Source organism: Papio anubis, chromosome 12 (genome assembly GCF_008728515.1).
Source record: "Papio anubis isolate 15944 chromosome 12, Panubis1.0, whole genome shotgun sequence".
NCBI lineage: Eukaryota > Metazoa > Chordata > Mammalia > Primates > Cercopithecidae > Papio > Papio anubis.
The window spans coordinates 41,436,590-41,443,101 of NC_044987.1; positions in this window are offsets into that span (position 1 = coordinate 41,436,590).

Consider the following 6,512-nt stretch of genomic DNA (forward strand, 5'->3'; position numbering starts at 1 on the left):
CATTTCCCAGCACATGCCCATGGCAGAAACCAGTTGGGCGATCCTGTAGCCGAGCCAGACTGGGCAGGGTCAGAGCAGACATGTTCTCTCTGCTGCTGCTTGCATGATCTTTACCTTTCCTGACTTTCTCTTTCCCTTCAGGGGAATCAGAATGGGAGTTGCTGTGCCGGTTATTTCAGATTTGAATCTAATCTAACAGCTCAATGTTCAAGCAGAAGGGTCTGACTCTTCCCTCGGGATACAGTGACCCTAAGGAAGATCCGTCAGTGTTTCTCTGTTATCACCCACTGCCCAGAATCAATTGTTTAGCAAATAAATACATACATACTTAAATATATAAATATATCTACATATGAATTATGTGTAATTCAATGTTTGCCAGTTCATTCTAGAATCTACAACCCGGGAACAGCCAAAAGGAATAGCTGCACAGGGCAAGGGGTGTGTGTGTGTGTGTGTGTGTGTGTGTGTGTGTGTGTTTGTGGTGTGCAGAGCTTCTTTCCAGGCACACCATCACCTGGCACCTTGATCTGTTCACCAACATGGAAGCTCTCCAGGTATACTGGTCCAAGAGTTTTTATAGAGCTCAGTCTCCAGTGCTCCTCAACATCCCTGTACCACCCAATGCGAACGCATCCTGGAGGTCTGTGGATGGAGCTGAAAGTTTCGATCCTCTAATGACTCGTTATTTCTAGTGAAAAGCCCCATCCTAAGCTGTCTAGGGGCCATACCCTAAGTCACTTCATTAGGATAAACTCAGGGGTGATCAAAAGAATCTCCTCCTTATGAATAACAAAAGACATACCTAGTACTCAGGAAATTCCAAGGGTTTTAGGAGCTCTGGGTCAGGAACATGGGACAAAGGCAAAATATATTTTTGTATTATACTGTAGGAAGTTAAGTCCAGATCTAGCTGTGACCCTGGATGAGCTGTATAAACTCTCTGTACCTCAGTTTGGACATCTATAAAAATTGGGATAAACATGCCTACGTCACAAGGACGTTATGAGGAATAAGTGAGATGCCTGGCTCATAGTTAGCACTGGTAAACAATAGCTATTGCCGTTACATTTTCCAGAACTTTCAGATTTGTGTCTTATTTAATCCTCAAGGCCACAGCCAGAATGTTTTCTTTTTTTTTTTTTTTTTTGAGATGGAGTCTTGCTCTGTCGCCCAGGCTGGAGTGCAGTGGCTGGATCTCAGCTCACTGCAAGCTCTGCCTCCCGGGTTTATGCCATTCTCCTGCTTCAGCCTCCCGAGTAGCTGGGACTACAGGCGCCCGCCACCTCACCGGGCTAGTTTTTTGTATTTTTTAGTAGAGACGGGGTTTCACTGGGTTAGCCAGGATGGTCTCGATCTCTTGACCTCGTGATCCGCCCGTCTCGGCCTCCCAAAGTGCTGGGATTACAGGCTTGAGCCACCGCGCCCAGCCCAGAATGTTTTCATTAAAATTTTTTTTATTCACAAATATTCGACCATATTTACGCAGTACCTGGTACATGTGATACTTTGTTACATGCATAGAATGTGTAATGATCAAGTCAGGATATTCAAGATATGCATCACCTCTAGTATTTATCATTTCTATGTGCTGAGAACATTTCAAGTCTTCTATTGGAGCTATTTTGAAATACACTACACATTGTTGTTAAACTATGGTCACTCTACTTTGCTATGAAACATTAGAAGTTACACCTTCTATCCAATTATGTATTTGTGCCCATTAACCAACCTCTCTTTATACCACCCCCCGCCACACACACACAAATACACACACCCCTCCCAGAGTCTAGCCTCTGGTATCTATCATCCTATTTTCTACCTGCATGAAATCAACTATTTTAGCTCCCACATATGAGTAAGAACATGCGATATTTGTCTTTCTGTCCCTGGTTTATTTCACTTAGCATAATAACCTCCGGTACCATCCATGTTGCTGCCAATGACAGGATTTTATTCTTTTATATGGATGAATAATATTCCATTGTGTGTATACACCACATTTTCTTTATCCATTCATCCAGTGATGAACACTTAGGCTGAGTCCATATCTTTGCAAATGTGAATAGTGCTGCAATAAACATGAGATGCAGGTATCCCTTTGATATACCGATTTCCTTTCTTTTGGATAAATACCAGTAGTGAGATTTCTGGATCGTACGTAGATATTTCTCAAAGAAAAAAACAAAAAACATACAAATAGCCAACAAGTAAAGTATATGAAAAAAATGTTCTGACATAACAAAGTACCACAAAAATAAAAAATAAAAAAAAGAAAAAGTGTTCAACATCACTTATCATCAGGGAAATGCAAATCAAAACCACAATGAGATATCATCTTATCGTAGTTACAATAACTATTATTTAAAAGACTAAAAAAAAAAATGTTGGTGAGGATGTAGAAAAAACAGAATTCACACATTGTTGATAGGTATATGCATTAGTACGTTACTATGAGAAACAGTATAGAGATTTCTCAAAGAGAATGAATGTTCTCATTTTACACTGAGGCCCCTGGAGACTAATTGTCCTGCCCAGGGCTCTATAGCCTGTGCAGAAGCCAGAGCTGGAACCAGCCTTGCCAGCCCCTCCAATCCACCTCTGTTCTCTCTTACTCTTGGGAACACACTGAGCTAGGTGGCCCACCCGTCGTTAGAACATATCTCCATCGGCAGGGCACAGTGACTCACATTTGTAATCCCAGAACTTTGGGAGGCTGAAGCAGGTGGATTGTTTGGGGCCAGGAGTTCGAGACGAACCTGGACAACGTGGCAAAACCCTTTCTCTACAAAAAATTGTATTTTTTTGATGTGGTGATGCACGCTTGTAATCCCAGTTACTTGGGAGGCTGAGTCAGGAAAATCACTTGAACCCAGGAGGCGAGTTGCAGTGATCCTAGATTGTGCCATTGCACTGCAGTCTGGGCAACAGAGCAAGACTGTCTCAGAAAAATAAAGGAACAAATCTCCTTCAGATCAAACCTCAACTGACAGTTTGCTGTGTGCCCAGCTCACACACGTAACTACCTCGGCAGAACTAGCTAGCTCCTGAATTCAGTGTCTTGGACCCACGCTCCACAGGTGTGAAAAAGCCCATGCAGAGCCAGTGTAACCACAAATGGCCATCACACACATAAAAATCATTTCTAAAATTCAAAACCTGGTGCTGCTATGCCTGACAGTCTGGTCTCTAAGAACATGATGTTGTGGGTCTTCCCTGCAGGGCTTTGACACGCTGAGAGTGGAGAAGCAAGCTTATACATTTGAGCAGAACTGCAAGCTAAGCTACAGTTGAGGATTTCACAGGACCCCCCCTTCTAACATGAAAAGGAGCCATATTGTCAACATAAAACCTCTGCTCACCCCAACAGCTCCATATACCTGCCAGGCTAGGATACACCAAGCATATCCTCACCTCCTCCCAGGCTCCGCCCTCGCCCCTCAATGAGCTTTCTCTTCTTGCTACAATATCCAACTCTAGGACCAGGATTTTGCATGGCATTTCTTTATGGTCAGATGTCTTATTCTGTTGTCAGACCTTGGGTTCCTTGGTTTTCAGTTGGTTAAGTGCAGTCAGCACTCCTTTGTCATCCTTAGCCATGACCACTCACTGGGGCACAGTCTTAGGTAACCCACCTGGCTGTCTCATTCTCACCTTAAAGCAAATGCAAATATGACTACAGATGCATTAAAGAGCACTGTGGATTTTATTTTAAATGTCTTGGGTATACAGGGCAGAGTGTCATGTACACATCACATGGCAAAATAATTTAAGCCCCCCTCTTTAAACTGTCCTCTGTCTTTTCCTAAAGTTCCTATCCCATCAGCACCTGCCCTGAATCTCCATCTTCTGCTTTTTCTCCCATTTGCCCCAGTCTTTCTCTTCCTCTCCAAACTGTTTGTCTGTGGGTCCGTCTTTGAGTAGAGAAATGTAGCCCTCTACTGACCTCCTTACCCATCAACCTCTTTGGCAAAACAAATGTTTGGTGCTGCTTTTCTTGGTCTCTCTTCTTCTCCAACTGGAGGAAGGAAATTGACCCTTCTTAGAAAGGAGTAGGAAAGATATGAAATGCCTATTGCTGACTTTTGTTTTCTATCACACAAATACTGTTTTATAATGGGAAAAAGAGGAAGAGGTTGAACATATATTAAGTACCCATTACACACCAGATATATTTTCATTTCATACTCAAGTTAGTATGTATGTCTTATACATCCAGGCATGTGGCAACTTACTTAAGGTCAGGGTCCATTTCTTCAGGGAATTACACCAATTTTGTTTGACCACAGAATCATGGCTGCTAAGGTAATGTCTAAATATTTTCATTAGAGGCCAACAATTGGAAATATAAAGATCTCATAAAAATATTGATGTCTGGCTTCTCTTGAAAAATTGGAGATCTGGTATGCCTATCCTGACTATAGACAGAACCTAATAAAGGATGCCAGTCCCACCCAACTTAGATGGGGTCCTGGCTCTGCAGGACATCATAGTACCCACCACTCCCCACTGTGTTTTTGATGACGAAGTAGAATCAATTGCCATCTATCATCATGCTTACATTGTTTCCTTACAGTAAATAGAAAAGTATAAATATTTTAAACATAGGTAAATTAGAGACCTAGAGTGCTCCATGCTTCTTGTTCCTACCCACTGGTTCATTGGTCTTACCTGCCAGGTCCCTGTACGCATTGGCATGTGAAAGCCCATTTTACCGAGTGCTTCTTTTGTAGCTTCCCATGGTGCTGGTGCTACTGGATATTTGGCAGGTATCCCACAATTCCTGATGCATTGCAATGAATGGAAAAAAAAAAAAAAAAAGAAAAAAACCCAGAAAGCTTCACTGTTTGTTTGCTCTACTGCTTGCCTCTCCTCTCCCCTCTTCCCTGCTGTGGCCTGGGGAAAAGTAGCCCTTTCTCATTGCCTAGAAAACCTCAGTGTCCTTTTGGCCTACTTAGTCCCAAATCCTTTGAAACATCAATGACCATGAAAACAAGGGAAATATTTCAAAATTATCTATCTTAGCAGGACTCTATCAATAAATCATGGCAGAGGACTCTCAATAGGTAGTTTGTTATATGCCAAGTCTGTGTTAGAAATGAATAATTCACAGTTCTATAGCCCCCAGATTGATTTATAATCTGTTAAACCACTGAGTTTGGGCCTCCTTTCTCAAAGAGAAGAGTTCAGGTTTTGGCAGTCAGGCCCAGGGAAAGGAACAGCATTGACAGAGCAGTGAATTATAGAGAACATCTGCTGCAGATTTTCCAGTATGCCTAACAGCGCCTTTTCCAATAGAGACAATTGGGTGACGAGGCACGGTGACTCACACCTCTAATCCCAGCATTTTGAGAGAATGAGGCAGGAGGATCACTTGAGGCCAGGAATTTGAGACCAGCCTGGGTAACATGGTGAAATCCTGTCTCTACAAAAAATGTTAAAAAATAACACACAGGCCAGGCGCGGTGGCTCAAGCCTGTAATCCTAGCACTTTGGGAAGCTGAGACGGGCGGATCACAAGGTCAGGAGATGGAGACCATCCTGGCTAACACGGTGAAACCCCGTCTCTACTAAAAAATACAAAAAACTAGCCGGGCGAGGTGGCGGGCGCCTGTAGTCCCAGCCACTCGGGAGGCTGAGGCAAGAGAATGGCGTGAACCCGGGAGGCGGAGCTTGCAGTGAGCCGAGATCCGGCCCCTGCACTTCCGCCTAGGTGACAGAGGGAGACTCCGTCTCAAAAAAAAAAACAAAAACAAAAACAAAAAAACACACACACACACACAATTGGCTAACTGGATAATCAAATGTGATCTAACTCTTACGTCTTTGTCAGTGTTTTCATATAAATAATTTTAAGAATTAGGGAGAAGGGAATCATTGTCATACCATCTGTCCAGACGTTTTGCTGTAGAAAATGTGGGAGTTAAAACTATATAGCTGCACATGTATCACAGAACATAAAGTAAAATAAAAAAGAAAATTGTCACTAGTCCAAAAAATAAAAATATAAACAAAAACCAAAAACAACTATATAACTTCTTTCCCAGTGAAACTGATGCTTCCTGGAGAAAGCATCAGTTCTGAGGCTAAGATGAAGGGGTAAAGTTAGGGTTGATGTAACCTCATTTCTTATTTATACCTGCCTCTCTCTATAGGCTACCTCACCTTTATTCTATACCACTATTGGTGCCCTCCTGGCTTCTAATTAATGTATATTCTCTTCCTCAATTACACCCAAACAGTTTGAGGATGGGCTGTACTTTCTTTTGACTTTTCTAACCTCATTAGCACCTGCCCTAGTACCACACGTGCAGCAAGTGCTTAAAAATGCTTTTCGAATGAATGAAAATGTTTTCCTACTGAGTGAAGACTCTCTGAATCACCTTCCATCACTCTGTCCCTCTCACAGCTCTTTTCTCCTTGCTTGCGTCCTCAGCACCGAGGGAGACTCTGAGTGGAGCGGGACTTTGGAAGGAAGAAGCTGGGGCCAAATCTGCCTCCAGGTTTCCCAC